The following is a 7,360-nucleotide window of genomic DNA, read 5'->3' as shown; positions in this document are numbered from 1 at the left end:
CATCGCTATACTGGCGTATCACCCGGCATGATGGTATGGGGTGCCATTGGTTACACGTCTCGGTCACCTCTAGTTCGCATTGATGTCACTTTGAACAATGGACGTTACATTTCAGATGTGTTACGACCCGTGGCTCTACCCTTCATTCGATCCCTGTGAAACCCTACATTTCAGCATGATAATGCACGACCGCATGTTGCAGATCCTGCACCGGCCTTTCTGGATACAGAAAATGTTAGACTGCTACTCTGGCCAACCCATTCTCCAGATCTCACGAATTGAAAACGTCTGGGCAATGGTGGCCGACCAACTGGCTCGTCACAATACGCCAGTCAGTACTCTTGATGAACTGTGGTATCGTGTTGAAGCTGCATGGGCAACTGTACCTGTACACGCCATCCAAGCTCTCTTTGACTCAATGCCCACGCACATCAAGGCCGTTTTTACGGCCAGAGGTTTTTGATCCGGGTACTGATTTATCAGGATCTATGCACCAAAATTGCGTGAAAATGTAATCACATGTCAGTTCTAGTACACTATATTTGTCCAATGAATACCCGTTTATCATCTTCATTTCTTCTTGGTGTAGCAATTTTAATGGCCAGTAGTGTATAATGACTTCTCAACGCCCGCAGAATATTGTGCTTTCGGTGTCAAATTAAGGCGATTATCAACTGCTGGCAGGGGCGGTAGTCACGGACTTGATGAACAGATAACGCCTTTTGTCCACTCAAGCTTCCTCTTCTGCCTTGACCCTAACTTTTAGCCACAGTAGCATTGCAACTCCTCTAGGAGGCAGAAGATAAGATTCAGTTTTTGTATGAGTTTAATATTTGGCACATTCATAGACCGATCATCAAATGATCTCAAACTGACTGTAGCTGAATTTAGAATCTTTTACGAATTTTTACAAAATGGTAGGGAGAGTTAGACTACAGAATCTTGTCGTAACTGTCATCATAGGAAACCTGGACAGGAGTAGAAATAATCGTTGAACATATGAAAACATCACAGAGAAGATTTACTTAAACTGTATATCTCCAAAATCATATAGACTCACTACAAAAAGAGCATCAATATGCAGAGTCCAGCTATTTCTATGTCAACAACGCTGGACGGAGTGGCCTAGCGGTTCTAGGTTCTACAGACTGTAACCGCGTGACCGGTACGGTCCCAGGTTCGAATCCTGCCTCAAGCATGGACGTGTGTGCTGTCCTGAGATTAGTTAGGTTTGAGTAGTTCTAAGTTCTAGAGGACTGATGACCTCAGAAGTTAAGTCCCATAGTGCTCAGAGCCATTTGAACCATTTTTATGTCAACAACGATGGGGCACCCGGAAGCAACTGTGACTGAAGCAGTCATACTGGAGAATCTCAACGTGCGAGTGGTGTGAGTGACATGAGCCAATCCAGGACTGGGATGCAGTCGTCCATATGCTTCAAATATCTCACACAAAATGTAGATTCCTCCTTATTGTACACTTTATTTTTAAGAAATCGGACCATACTCACATTTTCACATCGCTAAGGTATCGTTACTTCTTGTGATAACCAAATACAACTAAATGGTATAGGCTATATCACCTGTACGTCCTCTCATCAGTTGAAAAAAGTATTCGTATCAGCTTAATATTCGCTACGTCCATCATCACAGGAGTAGAATATTAAACCGGTTTTGGGTCATGACAAGGCGGTAGGAGCACGTTCTACCTCTGTCACAAGATGTCTCCTCACTTTGGAACACATTTAATGCATTTAAATGCGTCATTACCTATGAAGTCTCTTAAGGTAGCAAAATAGCATCACAGAAGAGATGTACATGTCAGGTTAATACCAAATGTCACGTTATAAATCTGGTAATAAAGCTGATTTTATTACGATGCCGTTTTTCCCAGTGCAGATGAGAGATTTCGTTGAAAAATTTCGCTGCAGCGAGAAAACGCCACCCGACAGCTCCCTCTAGCGAATCATATCTGTGGTAGTCTCACCCTCGATTCCACCCACCTTGAGGCACGCTTCTGGTATCTAACTGTCTGAATAATTAATGAAATTGATCATGAGAGTCCCTATCAATGGTGAGTAAATTTTTTCCTCCAGTCGGATTAGACTCGCCAGGTCACCGTTGCAGACGCTTTTATGACGTCACTGGGTGCTTCCCAAAGCTAGGTCGTCACTTCTTCCGATACCAAAATGGGTAGTATCCGGCGTCAAATAGCTGAAGATATGCATCGCTAATTACGTACTGCCTCTTGGTTACCTTGTCATACTAGTGGAACCAAGTCACTTAGAAATCCGGTGTACTGCTCCCAAACTAATGCTGCTGATTCCTAGGGCTCTATAGGAGCAGGGAGTTATTTCATTTCTGCACCATCCCCATGACACCTCCGCCAAATCCCGGTCGCTGATTCCGGCTCACCTGTGAATATCTGCTACCGCTGACACCAGATCACAAACCTCTGCCCACACATCTGGCCTGTACCGCTCTGCTCGTTGTGCTGGACAGCTGTTAATGATTTCCGACTCATAAAAGTTGTCCTATCCTTCACGGAACTACTGGGCCCCTAAATGTCACTGGGGGAAATGCCAAGATGTTGAACAATATCGTTTCCCTCCTCCCACCTGCAAACCGAAACGTTCTTAGGTGTGTTTTCGAGAAATGCCCGGAGGACTGACCCAGTGAGCAATACCAAAATACCTGCCTGACCACCGCCCCATCCAAAACATGGATGACCTTGCAGACTGGGGTTTCTGTCAGAGTACAGCCCTCTTGAAGTGTTCCTATTGGTTCCTGCCAGATAAGTGGATGGGTGCTTGAGAACTCAAATGGCAATCCCTGGAGGTAAGGCGAGAAATACTATCGAGAAAATTTAGAGTACCGACATTTGAAGCTGACTGCAGAAGTATTCAACTCCTGCCAACACTGAATTCGCATAAAGATCACAAAGACTGACTACGAGAAATGAACATTCATACGGAGGCCTGTATTCATTCTTTTCTTCCATGTCGCTATATCTGCAATTAGAATAGGAAAAGAAATGACAAGCAATGTACAGGGTACCTTCCACCAGGCACCATAGATGACTTGCGAAGTATGCATATAGATGTAGTTGTCCCTTATTTATCGAGAAAACGAAAGACGGAACTTCTAGTGCTGATTGTCTCTCAATAAAAATCTTCGTATCAGCCCCTAACTGCAGTCACATCTTGAGACGTGTGTTAGAGGCTTTTTTTATGGAGCATACATCCATAATACGAATCTAATGGTCACATAGCTTGCAATACACTATCCACTAAATCATTTACATCGGTGCAGCAACCTCATAACTCCACGCACAATTCAGAGCTACTGCAAGATTAGGGGATATTCGTGACTTAAACACAGCACTACCCACTTTCTACTCCCACTTATTGCTCAACAGCGGATCGACCATGATGCTGTATTCTACCCCTGCATAGTGCACATGTGCAAAGTGATGGTCATTTATTCAGAAGCAAATCAATTACTTACACGCTTATACAACTATCGTACATCGAGAGCCAATTAACAAATAGTTACAAACCAGATCAAATCGTCATTGTTTTTTTCCAGCAACAGCTGCCATGTAAGTACCCCTTACACCTAAATCGGAATTGTAGCACAACAGTCTCTAAGTGAAAGAGCGGCGGGATTTGCTGTAACTCGGCTCCTACAAATTCACATCTTAGTGTATCGACGACACACCCCTTAAAAATCCATGCAGATGAATTTGAGCTTCACACATTCTTCCGCTTTATCTCCACAACTTGCCAGTTCTTAGTGTTTGCATTTCTTCCCTCCAGATTCCCAAAAAAAAGTAACCGAACCTGACATGTGCATTCTATTCCAGCTCCCTCCAGATGCTTACTGCTAGGCATATTTTATCGGCAGTTAACGATTCCGAAGACAGTGTACGGGATTTCTAGTCCTATTAACGTGCAAGAGATTTTTGTTACGTTCAGGTCAACTGCCAGCTGCACAAGAAGTCGTCCAGCTTGCAGATACCTCCATTACCGACGAACATCCCCATCTAAAAGAAATAAACTGCAAGCGTCTGTAAATTGCGTGGTCGAGCGTTCATAGAACCAGTATTATCGATTACCCATCTGTCCCAATCTTACACGCTGAGTAAAAATTTGCCTATATACTTGGATGTATACCCTCAACCACCTCTAAATTTCTGGGAGAAATATGTCAACTCTCCCCAATATATTTTTCACTCGTGTATTCGAATGCAGTATGCCCACCTGTACGATGCTAGCTGCATCTGCATGACGCTTATGCTTCGCAGACCATCGACCTAACACGAATAGATGTCCGCTCAAACGACTGGTAGATAGCGACTTTGTTGTGTTGACTTGTCGAATCGACGTTGCTATTCACCAGTACACATCATTTCACCGTAAACGTGTCTATGTTTGTTAATGTCGGTGTAGCAGCTGACATTGACTTCAAAGGTATTGAGGGAATTGTGACTGTATAGTGAGGCATGAAGGAGGGGCTATTTCACATACATTGAGGGAAACTATGCGTCAATGTGACATATATATCGAGGGGCAGTTGGCGGCTAAGCGGGTTATGTTCTGTGCCAGGATTCATGTCTTCGGCAGTAGCAATGTTATGCACCAAGATGTATTGTGCTTGGTATTGATGCGCAAAAATTGACTGCTTAGGAGTCATCACAGGAAGTATTTCTAAAGCAACGAAATTCTGTGAACACACATGGTCTGCAGATGTGGAATAAGCTACAGTGGATCGAGAGTAGAATTGTGGAACTGTATTCCTTCAGATATTGGGAGGGCTGAGATGGACATGTACTGTTCGTTATTTCGATCACTCAGTTACTTTAAGATCAACAAAAGTTCATTCAAGATGGTATACGTACTCTAACAGGTTTTGCTTGCAATAAATTTGGAATTTAAAGCACACAAAAATTCGCAAAAATTGCAAAATATGTCGCATAGCTTCGAAGCATCAGTCAGTGTAATTTATGTACAGTGTTTGTTCTGTGTGTGGATCTCTCTACCACCATTAATAAATGTTCTGTTAAAGCTACAGTCTTCCATTCCATGTACATGCTCATAAACTCCAGTCTGATTTCGATGCTTACGACGAACATACAGTCAATCCAAAGTAGCAATGGCATCAGATGTCTGTAACACAGCTACCAAAGGTTTGTCAGGGTTTTTAAGTAAAATGATGATGCATATGCTGCTCAATCCTACCATTAACAAATGATTTATTATAACTAAAGTCTTCCATTTCATACACAGGCATCTTGAGGCTATTCTATTCTGGAGTGCAGTTTGCTCAGGAAGAAAAGAATACCCTTCAGCACTACAGTGGTGTTAGATGAATGTAACTTCATCTCAGAACGTTTGTCAGGACTATTTATATACAGTGATGCTATGTGTGGTGATTCCTTCCACCATTTACAAATGTTCCATTAAAATTAGAGTCTTCCATCTCATATACAGGCATATAGACTGTATTGTAATTTCTAAATGCAATTCTTCTAAGAAAAATACGCACTAATGCAACAGTGCACTGGAATCAGAAGCGTGTAATATTGGTCCCAAACAACTGTCAGGGCTATTTATGAACCGTGATATTGTGTGGTACTTCTCTTCTGTAATTCACTAACGAGCAATTTAACATTTATAGGAGAAAGTTTTTGTCAAACTTTGAAAAATAATACGTTTATTACATTCCTTATTACTAATGTACGAATTTAATAATCTTAGAAGTGTTTTATGTTTTATTTTCCTTGGGACTGAGAGTAAAAAATAGGTGCCTGAATTACAGACCACTGTCCATCTTACGTGGGGTTTCGACTACTGTGGATGGTGGCCATTTGAAAGACCACTTTCTTATGTCACAAAAACACGAACAAAGAAACATGTCATTTCGAATGCAATGACGATACAATAAATTAATTAATTTGCTCAATTTCAAAAATGGAACACATTACAATCTTCAAACAAGATAACAGATCTAAGCACAATGAAATATTACAAATTGCAGGGCCACACATTTTCTTTAGAATGAAATGGGTGAAGAAAAGAAGGCTGTTTTGTACTACAGTGAGCGCACGCTTTGCTCATAACCTCGCATGAAAAATGTACCCCTTCATTCGTCACTATCTGTGGTTAAAGGTTTCGGACATTTTTTCCATAAACTTTGCACTTGGGGTTGTCTGTGTTCCATCTTTCTTCTTGGTAGTAACATCTCCAGTTATTCCATTGGCCAAGATACTTCCTAATTTTAGGTGTGGCATTGGATTTCAATTATACTTGCCATCAAACTTGATTTTGTACCTCTGTCTCTCCATTTTGATATGGAAATATCAGTTTCCATAGTACAGCCATCCTGTCCTTATCTCATCTGCTTGTCTGCCTTCGGTAACATTTTAGGAAAATATCTACTATTTTGGAGCATTTTTCCACAGCCAAATGCTTCTCTAATTAATAATTTTGAAAGAAATGGTAGATTCGTAATTGTCTGTAAAAAATATGCAATACCCAAAAACTGGAATGGTTTTTACAGGAAGCCAACGACCTTACCGCAGTGGTAACACTGGTTCCCGTCAGATCACCGAAGTTAAGCGCTGTCGGGCTGGGCTAGAATTGGATGGGTGTCCATCCAGTCTGCCGATCGCTGTTGGCAAGCGAGGTGCACTCAGCCCTTTTGAGGCAAACTTAGGAGCTACTAGATTGAGAAGCAGCTGCTCCGGTCTCGGAAACTGACATACGGCCGGAAGAGCGGTGTGCTGACCACATGCCCCTCCATATCTGCACCCAGTGACGCCTATGGACTGAGGATGACACAGCGGCCGGTCGGTACCGCTAGGCCTTCATGGCCCATTCGGGAGGAGATTTTTTTACAGCGACAACTTTCTCTCCTCGGAGCCCTCCTTCCTTAAGTGAGAAATGCCTACATAAACCTGAAAGTTAACGCTATCCTCCAATTTCACTTCCATGCTCTCGGATTTCTTTCTGTTATTACTTGAGTTTTGTATTTAGGATGTATAAACATATATATAATGCAAAACCCAACTATTAACCCAATAAATTTTCTACATTATTTTTAACTAATTTTCTGATCAACAAATCCTTACATGAATGAATATACATCGCGCGCACAAAATGGCGGCAAAGACACATTTCACGTGGACCGTGTTCTCCTAGCCGGCTACCATCTCAATAAGAACGTTCTATCAACCTCATATAAAGAAAGACTCAAGTAATCCATTTAGGAACACCTAATGTGTTGTTAAGGGCCAGCTTACAATATAACAAGTTCGCTGTTTGACACTTATTAAAGGTGATCAATATATCAACCACTAG

The 7,360-nt window shown here is 41.9% G+C and overlaps 1 pseudogene; it reads left to right on the top strand.

The window, feature by feature from the left end:
• The first annotated feature begins 6,563 nt into the window (after window positions 1-6,563).
• Window positions 6,564-6,680, top strand: LOC126420293 (5S ribosomal RNA; annotated as a pseudogene).
• The last annotated feature ends 680 nt before the right edge of the window (window positions 6,681-7,360 follow it).

This window comes from Schistocerca serialis, chromosome 9 (genome assembly GCF_023864345.2).
Source record: "Schistocerca serialis cubense isolate TAMUIC-IGC-003099 chromosome 9, iqSchSeri2.2, whole genome shotgun sequence".
Classification (NCBI taxonomy): domain Eukaryota; kingdom Metazoa; phylum Arthropoda; class Insecta; order Orthoptera; family Acrididae; genus Schistocerca; species Schistocerca serialis.
This window is presented reverse-complemented; position numbering and strand designations above follow the sequence as displayed.